The sequence below is a fragment of the Canis lupus genome, chromosome 23 (genome assembly GCF_048164855.1).
Source record: "Canis lupus baileyi chromosome 23, mCanLup2.hap1, whole genome shotgun sequence".
Taxonomy (NCBI): Eukaryota; Metazoa; Chordata; class Mammalia; order Carnivora; family Canidae; genus Canis; species Canis lupus.
In genome coordinates this window covers 46068821-46091598 of record NC_132860.1, presented here as the reverse complement: position 1 = coordinate 46091598, position 22778 = coordinate 46068821, and the positions used below count along the sequence as shown (strand labels likewise).

The 22778-nt window shown below is 38.6% G+C and overlaps 1 protein-coding gene across 16 annotated transcripts in view; it reads right to left on the bottom strand.

Moving 5' to 3' along the window:
* Positions 1-22778, bottom strand: part of LOC140615193 (uncharacterized) — a 143588-nt gene that overhangs the window by 45119 nt on the left and 75691 nt on the right. For 5 of the 16 annotated variants that reach the window (XR_012015975.1, XR_012015974.1, XR_012015946.1 and 2 more), the window contains 4 exons: positions 22594-22654; positions 21447-21581; positions 16838-17058; positions 3945-4101 (listed from right to left, as the gene is read on the bottom strand). The exons of 3 other annotated variants lie outside the window; for them this stretch is intronic. The gene's annotated coding sequence lies outside the window, so the exon portion shown is untranslated. The remainder of the gene's footprint in view (positions 1-3944; positions 4102-16837; positions 17059-21446; positions 21582-22593; positions 22655-22778) is intronic. 8 more of the 16 variants (XR_012015976.1, XR_012015965.1, XR_012015960.1 and 5 more) reach the window with 2 other exon arrangements.

The window sequence follows — 22778 nt, the reverse complement described above, 5'->3', positions numbered from 1 at the left end:
ATGTGGAAGTAAAAGATGCACATAAAGGGACTGGGACAGTGCCTGGCAGGTGGTTCCTGTTATTACCCTTGAGTCAACGCATTTTGATAGGGATATGTAAGCAATGCTGTGTGGACTTGTAGGAAAATGGCTGAGCAGGATTTGAGGTTTGTGGCTGGTTTCCCTGAAATGAATGTTTTTCTCCTTGTAAAAAGTAAGCGTCCAGGTATGTCACAAAAGTAGGAAGGACATATGTGGTTAGTCCAAAGAACCTGGAAAGGTATAAATTAGGGCTGGAAAAGGAATCTACTCTGAAAGCTTGTTTAAAAGAAACAGGGCAAGGCAAACTGTAAGAAACTTTAAACTATAGAGAAGAAACAGAAGGTTGCTGGAGGGGAGGTGGGCAGGGGGACAGGCTAAATGGGTGATGAGGATTAAGGAGGACACTTAAACTGTGATGAGCACTGGGTATATAAGTGATGAATCACTGAATTCTACTCCTGAAACTAATATTAAACTATATGTTAACTAAAATTTTAAAAATAACTTGAAATATTTAAAATAATAATAAAAAATAAAAGAAAGATGTCATGGCTGAGATATACCCTAAGGAGGAAGGATAGCCTCAAACTGGTGCATTCTAAATGGTAGAAGTTCTTTAATCCTGTGAGTTTTTTGCAGATCTAGAGGATGATGTGGGGACCGTGGTACTTATGAGAGCTAATGACATAGCAGATTTTTCTTATGTTAAGTCAGAAAGAATGTAAAAAGTCATCTCATCCAGCCTCCCTTCCTTGCTTCCTGGACCTCCTTCCATCCTCCTTCCATACCTCCTCCCATCCTAGTGAGTGTAGCTATAGCATTCAAAGTCAAGCAGATCCTGACTCTAGAAATTTCATAGAGGCTGAAATCATACTGTCATGTATCCAGGATGGATGAAGACACCAGGCCCTTTCTTGCCAATCTCTTCAGCCTCCGGGCCAGAAAACTACCAAAGTTCTAAATGATTTGACAGGACAGGTCTTAATCTTGAATTGGATTTTCAGTAATGCAGTAGTTGTGGTCATCACTACCGTGACCTTTATTGATGCAGAAAGCTGGAGATCAGCGACACTGCTGACTTCTAGAAACTGGAGAGGCCTATCTCTTCAGAAAACCAAAGGCAAATTTTGCTTCCTTGTAACACCTGAGGCTGGTCATTGCAGTAATTCGTACAGTGATAGTGATGCACAGATTAGTTTAGAAGGACAGTGACACTGTGAGGGCACAGAACTTAAGATCTAGGGATCCCTAGAAATTAGGACATCCACTAGGTGTGTGGCTGAGGGAAATCAGCCATCAGTTGGAGAAAAACTGCAAGTTATTACAAAGGAGGTCTGAGCCTCTGAGTTGTCTATCCACAGCATTACCTAGGTGGAAATAGGGAAACCAGCCAACAAACATGTAAAGAGATGCTAAGCTTCATTCATGACTAAAGAAATACAAATTAAAACAACAATGAGATGCCATTTTTTTCACCTATCAGATTGGCAAAAATTAAGTTTGATAATAACCCCTGCAGGCAAGGATGTGGGCCAAAAGTCATTTTCATATACTTTCCATGAAGTGTAGGTTGATGCAACTTCCTGGAAGATGATTTGGTTTTATCTATCACAGTTAAACAGGCAGCTAATAACCTGCCTGTCAGGAGTGACCCTATGGTACAGTAGTATTTACAGGAATCTGTAGGTATATGTTCATGAGGATAATCTTGGCTGTAGTTCATAAGAGAATAACAATAGAATCAACTGAAACATCTGACAATAGGAAACTGGTTAAATCAATTGTGGTGCACTCCTAATATTGGATTCTGGGGACAAAGATGGAGCTGAGACTCAGGGGAGACCACAGCAGACAGATTTCATAGCACAGGGAACAAGAGAGGAGAGAGTGATGCAGAGAGAAAACCCTGGAAGTCATCAGAAGTTTTTCCTCAAATATTTAGCAGAGCTCTGATCAGCACATGCAGGTGAAGAAACTACTCAAGGCTGGGTATAGAACCATCCAAAAGGATTGGAAGATATACAGCACTCACACAGGGCTGGGAAGAGTGCCCGTTCCCACCAACTAGACTGGGAAAATTCATAACTCACAGGACATGGGGTAGAGGATTCACGAAGGGGCTTGCAGTAGTCCGGAGTTTTTAGCCCCAGACTAAACATGATTCTGGTCCCACTTACCAATCTTAAAAGCAAGACCCAGATGGATCAAAGGTCTCCAAGTAGTTCAGCTATATCCCAGAACAAAGCTCAAAAATCTTTATAAAAAATACAAAATAGGCAGCACCCTTCAAGGTAAAACTTATAGTGTCTGCTATTTAATCAAAGATTACCTACCGGGCTTGCAAAGACAACAGAAAATATACTCTATAATAAGAAAGATCAATTAATTGCAATAGGCCCAGAATTAATGCAGATGTGAGAATAGCAGGCAAGAACTTCGAAAGTTGTTATAATTGCCTTTCATATGTTCAAAACGTTAAGGGCATCGAAAGTATAAAACAGAACCCAATCAAACTTCTGGAGACACACAGAATGTAGAGCAACTGGAACTCTCATCTGCCACCAGTGGAAATGTAAAATGGAGCACAACTCCGGAAAGCAGTTTGGCAATTTTTTAAAAAGTTAAACATATGCTTGCCATATATGCTAGCTATTCTTCTCCTCAATACGTGCCCAAGACATATGTCCATGGAAAGGTTTGTACACAAATTGTTCATAGCAACTTTATTTGGAACTCAGTTCATTAATTTGATGGTAGTGATAGTCTCATGGGTATATACATACTTTAAAACTTATCAAATTGTATACTTTATGTACAGTTTATTATATATTAATCATATCTTAATAAAGCTGTTAAAAAATACTTGGGACCAAAAGTACTGTTATGGAAAGACCTCCAAAATAGATTATTAATTGAAAAAATGCAAAGCAATGTGTATTACGGGTTTCCTTTGGGTAGTTAGACCCATATCTAAAAATATAATGAACATGATGAGATGAGCACTGGGTGTTATACTATGTGTTGGTAAATTGAATTTAAATTATATATATATATATATATATATATGTACATATATATAATAACATATACATAAAATGTTTCTGGTAGATGAACAATAAATTGCTAAGAGCCATTATCTTAGGGAGATGATAGGGATAAAAAGTTTTTTTAAGCCTTTTTGAACTATTTGCTTTATAGTATGTGTATATTTTATTTAAAGTTAATGTTACTTAACATTACCTAATCTGTAAGATAGGAGAGAAATTTTATCTTTCTGTATTGAAATATTTATTTTTGAAAAAATAGAGGTACAGATTCTGAAAAGCAGTTTGGTGATTTCTTAAAATGTTAAATATATACTTACAATAATATTCATCAGTTTTGCTCCTATGAATCTATCCAAGAGACATTAAAACATATGTCCACACAAAAGTATGCCTGTGAATTTTCATGGCAGAACTATTCGTTATAGTGAAAAATCTCCATCAACTGGTGAATGGATAAACAAAATATGGCATATTCATGCAATGGAATACTATTTTTTAATTAAAAGGAGCAACTACTAATACATAGTACAACATGGATGAACCTCAAAAACATAGTGTTAAAAAAATGGAAGCAAAAGACTATGTTGTGTGATTCCACTTATGTGAAATTTGAAAAGAGGCAAATTTATAGACAGAACGCATATTAGTAGTTGCCTAAGACAGGAGGTGGGAGCAAGGACTAACTATAAAAAGACACAATAGGAATTTTGGGAGATGATGAGTATATTCTAAAACTGATGATAACTGCACAACTCTACAAATGTATGAAAATCATTGAATTATAGACTCACCATGGGTGGATTTTAGTTATACCTTGGATATAACTAAAAGGATATAAGTTATACCTTGATAAAAGAGTTAAAAACAAAAACCAACCACTGTGAAGCCAGGAATGAAGTCAGTAGCTGCAGAAGATGCTTGCTTCTCCCATACAAGCAGATGGAATGATGTCGAAATGCTAAAACGTGGTAGGACCTTGATGTTCTTGGGGTTATGGTTCTGGGATAGTAACATGTAGAGAGAACTGCTCCCACTGCAATATGAGTACAACAGTTAGACATTGTCTTCTTTGGGTGGATTTCATTTCAAACGTTGTACAGAGGAGTCAGGCACATGTACCGGAGAGGTAGCATGTAGTAGGAAAGAAGGCAGGCTCTAAAATCAGACAGATCCAGCTACAATCTCAGCTCTGTCACTCCCTACCTAAATAACTGGGTTATTTTGAAGCTAAAGTAAGATGGTACATGTGATGTACATGGCACTTAGTAAGATCATAAAGTAAGGTCTTCAATCTGTATGTCCTGAAAGCGTGGGGATTAAGTTGACTCATCCACACTCTTGCTAGGTCCTTCTATTGTGAGATCACCAGAAAGATAATGGGAGCTGAGGAGCCAGGACAGCAGATGGACAAAAGATATCCACTGTACTTTAAAGCAGGCCTCTTTTACCAAGATCACCTCATTACTTTATACACTCCGGGCTAGAAATTTTAAGACTTCTGAATTCTAGGATTTTTGTGGATCAATAAAGGGTAAAAGACGATTTGGAGGACTAAAAATATTGTCAACATTTTATTATTTTAATTAGACTTTCTACTTTGAGATAATTGTAGATTCACATGCAATTGTAAGATACAATAGAGAGTCTGTATACTCTTCATTTTCTTTTGATGACAACGTCTTGAAAATTATAGTACTTTTTACACTGTCTGTGATCCACTTTGAATTAATTTTTTTAGTAAGGTGTGAGATTTAGATCAAAGTTCATTTTTCCCCTGTGGATGTCCATCACTCTAGCACCATTTGTAGAAAGTCTATCTTTCCTCCATTGAATTTCTTTTGCACCTTGTCAAAAACCAGTTAAAATTTGTGTATCATTCTAGATTCTCTATTCTGTTCCATTGATCTGTGTGTTTATCCACCCATCAATACCCTACGGTTCTGATTATATAGCTCTACATGAAGTCTTAATATCAGGTAGGGTGATTTCTCTCTATATATTCTTTTCCAAGATTATTTTAGCTATTCCAGGGTGTGTGCCTTTCCACGTGAATTTTAGAATTAAGTATGTCTGTATCTACAAAATTTTTGCTGTAATTTTTATAGGAATTACATTAAACCTATAAATCAACTTAGGAAAAATTGACTTTTTTTAAAATTAAAAAAAATGTTTTATTGGAGTTCAATTTGCCAACATATAGCATATCACCCAGTGCTCATCCCGTCAAGTGCCCCCCTCAGTGCCTGTCACCCAGTCACCCCAACTCCCCACCTACCTCCCTTTCCATCACCCCTTGTTCCTTTCCCAGAGTTAGGTGTCCCTCCCGTTCTGTCCCCCTCTCTGATATTTCTCACTCATTTTCTCTCCTTTCCCCTTTATTCCCTTTCACTATTTTTTATATTCCCCAAATGAATAAGACCATATAATGTTTGTCCTTCTCTGATTGACTTACTTCACTCAGCATAATACACTCCAGTTCTATCCACATCAAAACAAATGGTGGGTATTTGTCGTTTCTAATGGCTGAGGAATATTCCATTGTATACATAGACCACATCTTCTTTATCCACTCATCTTTCGATGGACACCGAGGCTCCTTCCACAGTTTGGCTATTGTGGACATTGCTGCTATAAACATTGGGGTGCAGGTGTTCTGGAGTTTTGGTGCATCTGTATCTTTGGGTAAATCCCCAGCACTGCAATAGCTGGGTCGTAGGGCAGGTCTATTTTCAATTCTTTGAGGAGCCTCCACACAGTTTTCCAGAGTGGCTGCACCAGTTCACATTCCCACCAACAATGCAAGAGGGTTCTCCTTTCTTCACATCTTCTCCAACATTTGTTGTTTCCTGTCTTGTTAATTTTCCCCATTCTCGACTGGGGTGAGGTGGGATCTCATTGTGGTTTTGATTTGTATTTCCCTGATGGCAAGTGATGTGGAGCATTTTCTCATGTGCTTGTTGGCCATGTCTATGTCTTCCTCTGTGAGATTTCCGTTCATGTCTTTTGCCCATTTCATGATTAGATTGTTTCTTTGCTGTTGAGTTTAATAAGTTCTTTATAGATCTTGGATACTAGCCCTTTATCTGATACGTCATTTGCAAATATCTTCTCCCATTCTGTAGGTTGTCTTTTAGTTTTGTTGACTGTTTCCTTTGCTGCGCAGAAGCTTTTTATCTTGATGAAGTCCCAGTAATTCATTTTTTGTTTCCCTTGCCTTCATGGATGTATCTTGCAAGAAGTTACTGTGGCCAAGTTCAAAAAGGCTGTTGCCTGTGTTCTCCTCTAGGGTTTTGATGGAATCTTATCTCACATTAAGATCTTTCATCCATTGTGAGTTTATCTTTGTGTATGGTGAAAGAGAATGGTCTAGTTTCATTCCTCTGCATGTGGATGTCCAATTTTCCCAGCATCATTTATTGAAGAGACTGTCCTTTTTCCAGTGGATAGTCTTTCCTGCTTTGTCGAATATTAGTTGACCATAGAGTTGAGGGCCCATTTCTGGATTCTCTATTCTGTTTCATTGATCTATGTGTCTGTTTTTGTGCCAGTACCACACTGTCTTGATGATCACAGCTTTGTAGTACAACCTGAAATCTGGCATTGTGATGCCCCCAGCTATGGTTTTCTTTTTTAAAATTCCCCTGGCTATTCGGGATCTTTTCTGATTCCACACAAATCTTAAGATGATTTATTCCAACTCTCTGAAGAAAGTCCATGGTATTTTGATAGGGATTGCATTAAATGTGCAAATTGCCCTGAGTAGCATTGACATTTTCACAATATTAATTCTTCCAATCCATGAGCATGGAATATTTTTCCATCTCTTTGTGTCTTCCTCAATTTCTTTCAGAAGTGTTCTGTAATTTTTAGCGTATAGATCCTTTAGCTCTTTGTTTAGGTTTATTCTGAGGTATCTTATGCTTTTGGGTGCATTTGTAAATGGGATTGACTCCTTAAATTCTCTTTCTTCAGTCTCATTGTTGGTGTATAGAAATGCCACTGATTTCTGGGCATTGATTTTGTATTCTGCCACACTGCCGAATTGCTATATGAGTTCTAGCAATCTTGGAGTCTTTTGGGTTTTCTATGTACAGTATCATGTCATCAGCGAAGAGGGAGAGTTTGACTTCTTCTTTGCCAATTTGAATGCCTTTTATTTCTTTTTGTTGCCTGATTGCTGAGGCTAGGACTTCTAGTACTATGTTGAATAGCAGTGGTGAGAGTGGACATCCCTGTCATGTCCCTGATCTTAGGGGAAAGGCTCCCAGTGCTTCCCCATTGAGGATGATATTTGCTGTGGGCTTTTCGTAGATGGTTTTAAGATGCTGAGGAATGTTCCCTCTATCCCTACACTCTGAAGAGTTTTGATCAGGAATGGATGCTGTACTTTGTCAAATGCTTTCTCTGCATCTATTGAAAGGATCATATGGTTCTTGTTTTTTCTCTTATTGATATGATCTATCACGTTGATTGCTTTACGAGTGTTGAACCAGTCTTGCATCCTGGGGATAAATCCCACTTGGTCATGGTGAATAATCTTCTTAATGTACTGTTGGATCCTATTAGCTAGTATCTTTTTTTTTTTTAAGATTTTTTTTTAATTTTTATTTATTTATGATAGTCACAGAGAGAGAGAGAGAGAGGGGCAGAGACACAGGCAGAGGGAGAAGCAGGCTCCATGCACCGGGAGCCCGACGTGGGACTCGATCCCGGGTCTCCAGGATCGCGCCCTGGGCCAAAGGCAGGCGCCAAACCGCTGCGCCACCCAGGGATCCCCTATTGGCTAGTATCTTGTTGAAAATTTTTGCATCCATGTTCATCAGGGATATTGGTCTATAATTCTCCTTTTTGGTGGGGTCTTTGGTTTTGGAATTAGGGTGATGCTGGCCTCATAGAACGAGTTTGGAAGTATTCCATCTCTTTCTATCTTTCCAAACAGCTTTAATAGAATAGGTATTGTTTCTTCTTTAAACATTTAATAGAATTCCCCTGGAAAGCCATCTGGCCCTGGACTTTGTGTCTTGGGAGATTTTTGATGACTGCTTCAATTTCCTCCCTGGTTATTGGCCTGTTCAGGTTTTCCGTTTCTTCCTTTTCCAGTTTTGGTAGTTTGTGGTTTTCCAGAAATATGTCCATTTCTTCTAGATTGCCTAACTTATTGGCTTATAGCTGCTCATAATATGTTTTTAAAATCATATGTATTTCCTTGGTATTGGTGGTGATCTCTCCTTTTTCATTCGTGATTTTATTAATTAGAGTCTTTTCTCTTTTGTTTTTAATAAGGCTGGCTAATGGTTTATCTATCTTATTAATTCTTTCAAAGAACCAACTCCTGATTTTGTTGATCTGTTCTACAGTTCTTCTGGTCTCTATTTCATTGAGTTCTGCTCGAATCTTTATTAACTCTCTTCTTCTGCTGGGTATAGGTTTTATTTGCTGTTCTTTCTCCAGTTCCTTTAGGTGCAAGGTTAGCTTGTGTATTTGAGTTTTTTCCAGTTTTTTGAGGGATGCTTGTATTGCAATGTATTTCCCTCTCAGGACTGCTTTTGCTGTATCGCTGTATCCCAAAATTTTGAACGGTTATATCTTCATTCTCATTAGTGTGCATGAATCTTTTAAATTCTTCTCTAATTTCCGGGTTGACCCTTTCATCTTTTAGTAGGATGGTGTTTAACCTCCACATGTTTGAATTTCTTCCAAATTTCTTCTTGTGATTGAGTTCTAGTTTCAAAGCATTATGGTCTGAAAATATGCAGGGGAAAATTCCAATCTTTTGGTATTAGCTAAGACCTGATTTGTGACCCAGTATGTGGTCTATTCTGGAGAAAGTTCCATGTGCACTTGAGAAGAATGTGTATTCAGTTGCATTTGGATGTAAAGTTCTGTTAATATCTGTGAAATCCATCTGGTCCAGGGTATCATTTAAAGCTCTTGTTTCTTTGGAGATGTTGTGCTTAGAATATCTGTCAATTGCAGAAAGTGCCATGTTGAAGTCTTCCAGTATAAGTGTATTATTATCTAAGTATGTCTTTGGTTATTAATTGATACACTTGGCAGCACCCACATTAGGGGCATAAATATTCATGACTGTTAGGTCCTCTTGTTGGATAGACCCTTTAAGTATGATATAGTGTCCATCTTCATCTCTACATCTCTGTCAATTTTAAGACTCAAAAAATTGACATTTTTACCATGTTGAGTCTTCCAATTCATCAATATCCTTTCAATTTTTTTAGGTCTTTGATGTCTTTAATCAGCATTTTGTAATTCTCAGCATACAGATCCTATACAAGTTTTACATTTTTACCTAAAGTATTTAATTTTCTTTGGAGAAATTGTAAATGGTATTGTTTTTTAATATAAATTTCATCTTGTCCATTATTAGTACATAGAAATGTAATGGATTTTTGCTTGCTGATCTTGTATCCTATGACCTTGCTGAGCTCACTTATTAGTTCCAGGGTTCCTAGGATTTTTTTTTTTTTTTACATAGTCATTTGTAATTTTCTTGTGTCATTTGTAAATAAGGACAGTTTTATTTCTTTTTTTCCAATCTGAATGCCCTTTCTTTCTTTCCTTTTTAAATTTTTCTTTATTTTTTAAATGCATGTATGTATATTGCCTTACTGCTCTGGCTAGAACTTCCATTATTATGCTGAATAACAGGGATGAGAGGCAACATTTCTTTATTCCTGATCTTAGAGAGAAAGCTTTCAGCCTTTCACCATTATGTATGATGCTAACTCTTGATGTTTTTGTAGGTGTTTTTCCTTAAGTTGAGGTAGTTCTCTCTGTTCATAACTTGTTCAGAGTTTTTATCATGAATGGATATTGGATTTTGCCAAATGCTACTCCTATGTAAATTGACATTTATATAATCATATGATCCTTCTTCTTTAACCTATTAATATGGTTGATTCTACTGATTGATTTTCTAATGCTAAACCAATCTCACATGCCTGGAATACATTTCATTTAGTCAGTGTGTATAATTCTTTTTATGCATTGTTAGATTCAATTTGCTAATATTTTCTTGTGGAACTTTGCATTCAAGTCCAGAGAGATACTGCTATATGGTTTATGTTATTTATGCTGTCTTTGACCATGGTATCAAGGTAATACTGGTCTCGTAAAATTGGTTGAAAAATATGCCTTACTCCTGTTTTCTAGAAAAAGTTATTAAAAATGGGGTTAACTCCTCTTATAAATGTTTAGCAAAATTCTCCAGTGATGCCATCTGGTCTGAGAATTTGTTTTTCATGGAGATTTTAGTTAAAAATTCAATCTCTTGAATCTCTTTCAATCTCTTGAATTGAATTCAATCAATTAGTCTCCTTATAAGACTTATCAGGCAATGTATTTCAACTTGATTGCATTTTACAAATTTGTGGTTACTAGTGAATTGATCATTTCGTCTAGGTTGTTGAGTTGTTGAACTTATGAGCACAAATTTGTTCATAGAATTTCTTTGAACTCAGTGGCTATAAGATATGTAGTGATAACTCCTGTTTCATTTCTGAAAATAATAATTGATGTTCTCTCTCTTTTTAGAAGTTTATCCATTTGTTAGTTTTATTGGTATTTTTGAAGAACCAAATTTTGTTTTCAATGATTTTTTCTAGTTTTTGTTTTGTTGATTTTGCTCTTTATTTAAAACAGTTTTTTCCTTCTGCTTGCTTTGAATTTATTTTGCTCTTCTTTTTTAGTTTTATAAAGTAGGAATTTTGATTATTGATTGACACATTTCATGTTTTGCATTTTAATGCTATAAATGTCCCTCTCATCGCTGCTTTAGCTGCATCCCACAATTCTGATATGTTGCATTTTCATTTTCATTCAGCTGTATGCTTTTATTTTCTTTGGAATTTTCTCTTTGACCCACAGATTGTTTAGAAGTATGTTGTGACATTCCAAGTGTTTGAAGATTTTCCTGTTTTCTTTGTTGTTGATTTCTAGTTTAATTCCATTATAGTGGCAGAAGAAATTCTATATGGTTTCAGTTTGAAGTTATCAGTTTTGTTTTATGATCCAGAATGTGGTCTATCTCAGTGAATGTTCCATAGCCACTTGAAAAGAATGTGTATTTTTTGATGTAGTGTTCTATAAATGCCAACTAGATCCTGTTGGTTGATAGTGTTCAGTTCTTCTATATCTTTATTAATTGTGCTATTAGTTGTAAGAATAGAGTGTTGACTGTAATTATGGATTTGCTTTTTAGTTGTATTAATTTTTGTTTCATGTATTTTGAAGCTCTGTTATTTGGTACATACACATTTACAATTATTATATCAATTTATTATTATTATAGCAATTCACCCTTCACCATTATTTCATGTCGCTTTTGGTTACTAACAATTTTCTTTGCTCTGAAGTCTACTTAATATGATATGGCCCTCCTGATTTTTTATTAATGTTATCATGATGCATCTTTTTCTCTTCTTTTACTTTCAACCAGCTTATGCTATTACATCTGAAGCAAATTCTTTGTAAATAGCATATAGTTACATTATATTTTTTTAAAAATTTTCTCTGCCAATATTTGCATTTTAATTGATGTAGTGTGATTATTTACATTTAAAACAATTATTTGACTATTGATGTGTTGGGGTTTAAATCTGCCATTTTAGCATTCATTTTCTGGGTCCCTTCCTTTTCACTCCCTTTTCTTGCCTTCCTATAGGTTACTTGTACATTTATAAGGATTCTATAGTGTTTTATTTATATTATTTTTTACTACATTGCTTCAAATAATTTTTCTTAGTGGTTATTTTAGGTATTACTGCATACACATATAACTTACCACCGTTTATTAGTATTTATGTTTTACTATTTCCAATAAAATATTGAAACTTGACTTCTACATAGGTCTCTACCCTCCTCACATTTTTTTTAGAGATATTTATTTATTTATTCATGAGAGATACAGAGAGAGAGAAAAGCAGAGACACAGACAGAGGGAGAAGCAGGCTCCATGCAGGGAGCCTGATGTGGGACTTGATCCTGGGACTCCAGGATCACGCCCTGGGCCAAAGGCAGGTGCTAAACTGCTGAGCTACCCAGGGATCCCCCCCTCCTCACATTTTAAACTCACATTCTCAACTATTTCCTCAACATATATTGAACACAAGAGATGCTGTTATAACTTTTGTTTCAACCATCAAATATAATTTAAGAAACTCACAAGGAGGATTAATATTTACCCCTACTTTTCCCATCTGTTCTTTTTTCCTTTCTAAAGTTCCAACCCTTCTTCTGTTATCATTTCCTTTCTGTTAGAAGAACTTCCTTCTGTCATTTTTTAAGTGAAGAGCTGCTAGTGATGAATTCTCTTTGTTTCTCTTTGTCTGATATTGCCTTTATTTCCCTTTCATGCCTAAAGGATAGTTTCACCAGATAGAGTTTGCAATTGGCAGTTCTTTTCTTTCAGTAATTGAAAAAAGTTGTGTTGCCTTTTTTGAATGAGAAATCCCCTATCATTCAGCTTGGCATTCTTGTGTAGATAACAGATCACTCTTTGGTTCTTTTATGATTTTTCTTTGTCTTTAGTTTTCAAAACTTTTATCATGTGCCTTGGAGTTCTTTGGGTTTATTTTATTTGGGGATCTCTCAGTTTCTTAAGTCTATAACTTATGCCCTTTTTTTTTTTCAAATTTGAGAAGTTTTCAGCCATTATTTCTCTGAATACTTTTTCAGCCCATATTTTTGCTCTCTCATTCTGAGACGCTGATGAAATGAATGTTAGATAGTTTTTTGTCCCATAGCACCCTAAGGCTCTGTTATTTATCTTAGTCTATTTTTTTATAACTTTATTTTTTATTGGTATTCAATTTGCCAACATATAGATAACACCCAGTGCTCATCCCATCAAGTGCCCCCTTCAGTGCCCGTCACCCAGTCACCCCCACCCCCCACCCACCTCCCCTTTAGTCTATTTTCTATCTGTTATTCAAACTGTTATTCTATCTGTTATCCAAATTCCATTGATTTCTTCTCAAATTCACAGATTTTGTCTTCTCCACACTACTATTAAGTTCATCAAGTGAGTTTTTTATTTTGGTTATTTTCATTCTATAATTTCCATTTGATATTTTTATAACTTCTATTTCTTTTTAAAAAATATAACTTCTATTTCTTTACTGAAGCTTTCTATTTTCTTTTTTTCCAAGAGAATTTGTAATTACTTTTTGGGGTACTTTAATGTTGACTGCTTTAAAATCTTTGTCTGATAGTTGCAGCATCTGATTCATCTCTGTGTTGACATTAGTTGATCATCTTTTCTTTTTCAGGCTATGATTTTCCTATTTTTTGGCATGACAAACAAGTTTCAGTCGTATACAAAGTAGTTGTAGTCTGGACATTTCAGATATTGTATTAGGGGATTCTAGATTCTATTTCAGTATTCCATTTTAGTAGGTAGTCACTTTGTTTGTATTTAGCATTAGGCTATGTCTTACTTTTGTAAACTATAGTTCTAATGACAATTTAGTTTTCTGAGCTTTTGCATTGCTATCCTGGACCACTTCGTTCCCCGACTCAGCTTGAGCTTCCACTGAATTCCTGCTGATGCCACCTGTAGACCAACAAGTGCTTTCCTAGACCACCTGATGGCACTGGATAGAGGGTAGGGGATACTAGACCTATGGAATGGAGAACATTTTCTCTGGCTCATTCTCTAGCCTCATAGTACAGGTGCTCTGCTGGTGCCTGCAGGGGACGGAAGCACTTATCTAGATTTTTTATCACTGGGTAGTGGGCCAGGAGCCACCAGGAGCCATTAGATCTGAATGGCTCTCTGCTACTAGGAAGGCTAGGGCACTCCAGGCCTACTGGTGCAGGCAGAGCTGTGCCTGGTGTGGGTCATGAAGGAGTCCCCAAACCCTATCCCTACCATCACTGAATATGGATCTCACTGCTACATCTCCCTGATGAACTTCCCCTTTCCTGGTCCTTTGGCCAAAAAGAACAGACATTTTTTGTTTTGTTTTATTTTGCATTTTTTTACTATGCCTGTTGACTATTTCAGATTGAGGCCTCTCAGGAGCAGAGAGGGAGGGAGAGGGAAAGAAAACATGAAGTGGACCTTGTGTTCAGTGTGGAGCCTGATATGGGGCTCAATCTCAAGACCAGGGGATCATGACCGGAGCCAAAACCAAGAGTCAGATGCCCAACTGACTGCACCACCCAGGTGCCCTGAGTTCAGTTTTCTTTAAAGGCCAAGAAAACTCCTCTTACCTTACATTATTAGCATTTCACAAAAGAAGGTACACTTAACACCTAAAATGTTAAAGGACTAATCGCAGAGTAAAGATAAATCTTTCACATCAGATAAATTTAATTTCTTGAAAAGCTCACCATATTGTTTTCATTTTTCTCAATTCTTCTTGGACCTGTGAAAGTTGCATTACCCACTCATACCTGCCAGCAGCACAGTGTATGTGAATCAATGTCACTGTCATCCCACTTGACTTGGAAGCAGTAGTACAGTGGAGAAGAGCTGGCATAGTTTTGGAATCCAAAATTGTGGGTTCAAATCCTACATCCCCTATCTGCCAAGTGGGTGACCTCAGCATATGCCATCAGTGGAGTAGTGGAAAAGGCTGAGCTTTGATGTCCATAGACCTAGAAATCCCAACTATGTTACTTGTAGCTGAGTAACCTTAAACAAGTTATCAAACATCTCAGTGGCTATTATGTCATCTCTAACATAGAAATAGAGTGAAAGCCAAGTAGGAGCAAATGGGAAAATCTCAATAACACACCTAGCATGGTGTTTCACATGAGACATGAGAAACACTCAACAGTTGATTACACTTTCTCCAGTGATGCATACACATATGTGGATATCAATCCTTACTTCTTAAGGGGGTTGTGAGGATTTAGTGATATGAAATATAAAAGCACCTTGTAGTCCCTGGTGCATAGGAAGCATTACTGCTGAGTTCCAAATCTGTCAACTAAGTCTAGTAAATCCTACCACACAGAGCTGATGCAAGAATTGGGTGTAAAAACATGCATGAAAGTAATTTGTAATGTGGGGCATTCTTTTCAAATGTGAATTGATGTTACAGTGATGGGCCCTGCCCATGTTTATATATTTATTTGCACAGGCTTTGCAGAGCACCTGATGAATTATAATGATAAATAGTCATATCCTGGAAAGAATTAGCCCAGGCTTAGAGCTGAAGCTGAAGAAAGAAATAGGTCTGGGAACCAGAAAACAAAATTAATAGATATTTAAATACAACCCACAGCATTTGGCCGCATCCTCCCTGCCCTAGATCTTCATGCATTGTCTCATTATGAGAAATGTTTGTGAGAAGCCACAGATCTTTGCATGCTGATAGAGTCAGAAAGGAGAGGAGCATGCTTAAAACCAAACACTCTGTCAGTCCTCTGAGTCTGTGAAGCAGACACTCCTCACCCAACAATGTTGGAGTCTGGGAACTACACCAACTCTTTGAGATATGTCAGGACAGCTTTCCTGATTAAAAGGACCTGGAATGTGATTTCTCAAAGATCAGATCATGCTGGCTCTTGTCTTTTGCCCCAAAGTAGCCCTTGAGAAGGCACAAGAGGAGTAGAAGAAAAACAGTAAACAAGAACAATCAGCAAAGAGGATGAGAGGAACAGCAGAAGCAAAGATCAGGAAAGTCAAGGCTGGCATATTCAGAAGTTATTCAGTCACATTGGAACAGCTTGAGGGGTAGAGGCTGGAAGGAGGGAGACTGCTTAAGTGTTACTGTACCAAGTCAGGGAGCCACTTTTGGCTTCAAGGTGGAGAAGAGGACTGTCATTTTCTACTGACGCCAGCCTCCAGCATTAACTGGAAGGTTGTATGGTGACATTGTCTTTGCAATTACTACTTGTTGGTTCTCATAAGTAGCTAATTTATTTTGATTGTGTACTCACCTGGGTTTTTTTTTGATTGGCACAGTTGGAGGAAAACAGTAAGGGAAAAATTCAAGTCCTCACCTTCAGACACTTAAAATGTCCCAGAGGAAGTATCCTTAGCTGGGAAAAGGTGGCCCATCTTATCAGTAGTCTTTGCCTAATGCAGATATTTACATACAGAGAGGCTTCCTGCTGATGACTGGGGGGTGACTTCTGGAAGGAGAGGACAGAGAAAGGTATCCTAGAAGAGAGGATGGCATATCAGAGGCCATGAGACAGAAATGCTCTAGGTGTGCTCTGGAGATACCGGGTAGACCAGTTTGCATGGAGTGGAAGTTTCATGTTGAAAAAACTTACGAGATTTGGGAAAAGGTGGTGGGAGACCTGAAATGTCAAACTAAGGATTTGGGATTGTATGCCATTGGCAAGAAAGAGCGCCAAAGGGGCAGGGGTGGAGGATAGTAAGTTCAGAACACAAATTTAGGAAGATGATGCTTCAGTCTGAAGAAAGGGAGACTGTATAAGCCATCACTGCAGTTATTTTAAGACAATAGCCTGAACCAACATGGTGCCAGAAAGGATAGGTTGGATACAAAAAATAAAGTGAAAGAAGAAATGCCAGGACTTGGCAATTAGGCACAAGGATAAGAGCAGAGGAGGAGGCAGCAGGTTTTAGAATTGGATGACCAGAAGTCGAACAGAGATGATTGGGAAGAAGTAGTAAAATCAACTGGGTGAACCAGGGAAAAGAGGGTGTAGGGGCTCTGGAGCTCAAATACCGGATCTGCCTCTTCCTACTTGTGGGATAATGGGACACGCACGTACTCTTCCTGACTCTCTATTTGCTTTTATATAAAACAGTGTCAAAGTACACATACCTCAAAGGGATGGTATGAGGATTTAGTGAGAGAATAAATATAAACTATCTGGCAGAGTGGGTTGGTCCATCGTAGATGCTCACTAAGTATTCCCACTGCCTTCTTTCCCCTCCACCAGCCCCAAGAAGTAGCAGGTGTCATATCCTCATCAGTAACTTCTCCCAGCTCCTAGAGGGTTCTAAGCAATTGAAGAGAGCCGAGCAGTTCCAGTGACTTGAACTCTGTAGAATGAACCAGACAAGTGGAGAAACTATCATTCATCTTTTGGATCAGAGTTAAATAAAATGATATCTTGTTCACCTATCCTTTGTTATAAATTGGTCCTTGACTGAAAAATCCAGCTACACATATATCTTCCAAGGAGCTTAGATCAACAGGGGGCCAGAAGTTTTGGGCTAATAGACATAGGACTGTATAACAGCAGAAGCTAACAGAAAGAAAAATCCTCCAGATTTGTCAGTAAAATCTTAAAGAAAAAAGAAAAAAGAAAAAGAGTAATGTTGCAAGTCTTCCGGACCTCACAGACCATGAAGGTGGATAGACAAATCTGGACTTGAAATCCAAAGCATACATGGGAGCTGTCAGGCAGGTGTGGACAAGGCAAACTTCAACCAGCAAGAGAAGAAAAAGATAAAACTGAGGGACCCAGCTTCCAGGGACCACGTGCGCAAGTGAGGACCACATGTGCAGGTGAGGACCACCTGACCCTCGTTCCTGGAAGGACAGGCAGACCCAGGTCATGGGAGCCTGGGCTGAGCACAGGCCTAAGGCAGCTTTGTCACCATTTTCCTGTTCTAACAGAGTGGTGAGCATGACAGCTGCCCAGGTACTCCTTGCATGGAAGAGACTCGGTGCAGGAGGGAGGCAGAACCCGCCTGGTTGAGGGGAGGACAACATTCTGTGGCCTTATCATCCCAGCACTGGCTGCGAGGGGGTAGAGTGGTCACTGCCATGAATGGACAGAAATCTTGCTGAGGGAGAAGGGAGGGCATTGATAATGGCCAGATACAACAGGGAATCTCAGCAAGAACCACATAGCTTTTCTATTTACCTTCACCGCTCGTAGTAGTTGGGAGGCACCAACCCTGCAGTCTGTAAAGCCACTGTGGCAGGTTCCCCGTAGACATTGCTGCTTTGTGACTCTTGGAAGATGAACTGACGTAAGTTTAGCACTCCAGGCCAGGCTCCCTATGAACTGGCCAGCCCGCATCTGCAGCTGCAGCACTGTGGCAGTGAAACACTGGGACACTATGTGCCAGGCACTCTTCTAAGTGGCCTACAGGTATATTGTGGGATTTCATCATCACACCCCTCTAGAGGTAGGTGCTACATTCTCCCCACTATGTACATAAGGAAACTAGGCACAGAAAATTTACAAGTTTGCCCAAGGACACGGAACTAGAAAGTAGAGAAGGTTGGATTCAAATTCATATAGAATCTTGGCTCCTTACTGCCCTACTTAAACAGCCCCCCAGAAGCTCCCCCTGAGTCCCCTTCCTTCCACTGAGCTGGGAGCCCCTGCCTCTGTGTTTCAAGACACTTGTCACACTAAGCTGTGATTGCTTAACTGTCCTACATGAGACTGTATGATCCATGAGGCAGACACCACATCCATCCTGCTCACTCCTGTGCCCCGGTGCTTGGAACAATGTGGTGTTGCCAGGAAAATGTCCCATGCTCCTCTCAGCTATCCAGCTTCGGGAATGTAATTAACAGATGTCCCCTGGGCAAATCTACCACCCTATAACTGTGCTCTCCCCAGGCTGCTACCACTTATGCCTACATGCAGCAGGGATATTAAGGTAGCGCATTTCTGAGATGCAGAACCTCCAGTTGACCTTGCCAAAATCTCCTTAGGAATGCCCTACAGCTAAGACCTTCTTTCCTCCTTCTTCTCCTAATGTTTAATCCTGGTGTGGCATCTGCTTCAAGGAAGACCTGGGAAGAACCCAAGTGGCAGGAGGAGTGGGATGTTATCCTTCAGGGATTGAATCAGGAACTCTATGTGATGCTGTGATCCTGATCACAGGCCTAGGAACCAAGGGATGAAAATAAGAGTGACCTACTTAACATTGCTTCCAATAATCCACTTGGGGATTTTGTTCTTCCCATTCCCACACCTTTAGGTTCTGCAGAATCAGAAGCCTTGGTCCCCAAAGGAGGTATACTTCCAGAGTTCTTCTGGACTGCTTGTGTCCGTGTACCAACAGGAGACAAGTCTCCAGATTAGCAGGGTTAATTGACCCTGGTTTGCTGGAGGAGAAAGGGCTGATTATGTAATGGGGAAAAGGAGGAATACATATGAAACCCATGTCATCCAATTACAACATAAGGGATAAAATGTGCAGAGATTGTGAAAAAAGAAGATTGGAAAGGGAGGAGCAATTCATGGTTCTTCTCCAAAGCAGTATCAGAACCACTGGCCAGATGGGATGACTCTGTATTGAGGTCAACTATTCCTTAAGTTCACAGTAAATCTATTCTTGGAGGATAGCTAGTGCATCTTATATGAAAAACCTGGCATACAGGTGATCAATAAACACTGATTGAATGAATGAGTGAATGCTTCAAGAACTATACGTTTCCCTCTCTTTAAAGGCTACCCAAGGCGTTTAAAAACCAGCTGAGTTATTTATCAACATCCAATCATCCAAGATTCGTAGTTTCATGACAGATCTGGGCTTGAGTTAATTACTGCTAGGGACTACAGTCCCTCATCTTACACAAGGGGTAAAGTGTGGCTTTGGATTGGATTGGGTAGAGGCATGTTCCTGAATGCTACGCTGACCCTTTAGCTCATAATGCATGTAATAGGAAGTGTTTTTATATCACTCTTTATGCCAAAGACAGAGCCCCATCAAGTCAAGTGAATTTCTCATATGCTTATAAATATATTAGAGTACGTTTGTTAAAAGACTGGGCTTTGTACCTAATAGCCTAATTTGAGAGGTTCACAGGGACTCAGGGAACCCCTTGGCTTTCCACCTTCTGGTTCCAGTTGCTCTCCGCCTAGAAGCTCTCTTGCTCCTAGATCCTTATAATTAGTACAGTAAGACCTTGGTGAGTAGGGTGGTCCAATAAAGAAACTGAGTTAACAAAGATCTAGAGGTACAAGGAGGAAATCATGTTCTGGAAACTGCATCAATCATATGGTTTAAACACAAGGCAAATGAGGGAGTTTAGCAAAAAATGAGAAGGTAAAAGCCAAACTATAGAGACTTGGTTGCTAGGCTAAGGAATATAAATGTTCCATCTGTAGGTATGAGGAGGCCATAAATATTTCTGAGCAGAGGAGATGTAGTGTCAGTTAAAGCACTCAAGGATGTTCTCTCTGGAGCAGAATGGGTGATAGAGCAGAGACAGGCAGAACAGCCTGATTTTTGCAAAAATCCAGAGGAGAGAGAACATCTAAACTCAGACAGGGAAATGGAAATGGAAATGGAAAGGAGGAAACAGTTCAAGAGATATTGATCAACACTATTCAGCAGACTATGGTCTAGAGGTGATGACATCACTGACTAAGGTATAGAACAAATGAAACAACCCGTGTTAAAACATGTGATTAAATCTCAACGTGATATGCATGTAACAGGCTATTGACACTCTTATCCAGATGCTCATCTCCTTCCCAGGACCTTTCTCTAAAGGTACAAATGGTTGCTACTCCTCGTGGCTTTTTTTTTTTTTTTCCTATTTCTCTTTCTTTACTTTGAGCAGAAAAGTCTTTGAGAGAACTGTACCTTATCTTTCACCCATCAAAGTATCCATAGTTGCCAGTCATCCAAGCAAAAAAAAAAAAAAGAAAAAGTTAACATGCCTTTATGTCACACTTCAAATCATTTACTTTATGCACAGAAATGTGCATTTTTCTACTATTCAAGTTGTTCTTAACATTAAATAAATTCTGATGAATCCTTTTTGTGTGATATTGATCATATACTTACCCTCTTCCCCAACCAAACTGTAAGAGCTTCATGGAAGGTGTTGTTTCTTACCTTCCCTATAAACCCAGCTGTGAGTAGCATACTGCTGGCTCATGGGAAAACTAAACAAATATACAAATATCAAATTAATTGATTCCTTGACTCTGCCAAAAATCCCTGGCAGAAATGTATTTGCTGTTGTCCCCTCTTGACCTTTACAAAGATTTATCTCAACATCAGTGCTCTAAAAATGTCCATTTGCATTGGGCAAGTAATCTTTTGATATTGGCGCAGTAAGAAGAAAACAAGAGGCAGTAAACAGGTTGATCCTGTTTAGATGTGGAAATGACATGTAAACAACAGAATCTTAGAGAAAAAGAAAGGAAAAGAGAAGAAATGATGAATTGGAAGCAGAAAGAATTCATTCTCTGGAGGAATGGGACCTGGAATAAAATCACAGAATTATAGGATGAAAAGATATTCCAGATGGAAGGAGCTGTAGAAACCATCTCATCCGACACATCATTTACAGGTAGGAAACTTGTAGAACTGGACCCAAGAAATTCGGTCTGGGAACCAAGAAGAATAAAGGAAACAGCTCAGATATCCAGAGACTAAAGAAAGATCAATTTTAAGCTGATTTGGGCTTTTTTATACCTAAGAATATCATTTTCATGTCTTCATACCTTGGCCTGAAGTCCTTTCCTCATAGTTCTCTTCCTGGCAAGCTCTTCTTCATCTTTCCAGACCCATCTCAAATGCCAGCTCTTCTGTGCAGCTTTCTACACCTCCCCATATTGGTCACTCCTCTTCCGGGCTCCCTGAACATTTATACACATAGCTATTATATTCTTTATCATACATTATTGTAATTAGAGTTTACACGAGAGCATCCCTGAGAAAATCTCAGAAGCAGAACTTGTGTGATATCTTTTTTATCTATCCTCAGTGTTTGGCACCAGGCCTGCTGGCTTTTCCATAAGTGTTGAACTAATGAATAAATGCATGAATGAATGAATGAGCCATTCAAAATTTGCTCTCTTGTGAATCATAAAATATGGGAAACATATGATCTCATCTCATAGGGTAGAGAGGAATTGAATAGCCCAATCCAGATTAAACACAAAAGGCTGGATTTTCTAATAGTGTGTGAGTCTGTAATATGCCCACCTGTAGACCACATATGCTAGAAATTCCCTTTAGTGAAAAAATAGTGTCAGTCTCAACAGTAATTATCCTATTTAAAAATCGATGTCTCATACTAAACTCCCTATACCCATTTTTCTTCTATTTTTTTCCCATAGCCTTATCACCTTCAAACTTACTATCAACTCATTTATTGAGTTTAGTGTTTATCCCTTCTTACCAGAATGTAAGCAGTGCAAGGCCAGATATTTTGTTTTGTCCATTATCGCATCCAGGACACCTAGAACAGTGGCTGACACATATTTAGCACTCCATGTTCATTGAATAAATAAATGATCAGATAACTACATAGAGACTGAAACTCTTAAGCATGGTCCACAAGTTCCATTGTGTTCTCTCTCCCTCCCATCTCCTTGTGTCTTTCTCTAGTGGTTCTCAACTGGGGCCAGTTTTTCCCTCCAGACAATTATCTCGAAAAATTTCTGGTTGTCAAAACGCAAGGGTGGGGGAAGATGCCGCTGGCATCTAGTGGGTGGCAATCAAGCATACTGCTAAATGTCCTGCAATTCACAAGATCTCCCCCACCCCAGCAAAAAAAGTATCCAGCTCAAGATGTCAACAGTGCTAAAACTGAGAAAGCCGTACTTGTAGTTGTAATTTCCTCTTAACCTATCTTTCCACCCTAACCTGTGAGCCACTGGAAAGCAGAGACCACGATGACTCTGAATCCCATTAATTAGCACAGATCCTGGAAAACAAAAGTTTAATAGAGCTTTGTTAAATAAATAAATTAAGCCTTTGGTTGGTAAAGGCATCACAAAGCCTTCTCCTCCAGATGCCTCTATCCCAAATTGCTCTCTCTCATCTCTAAA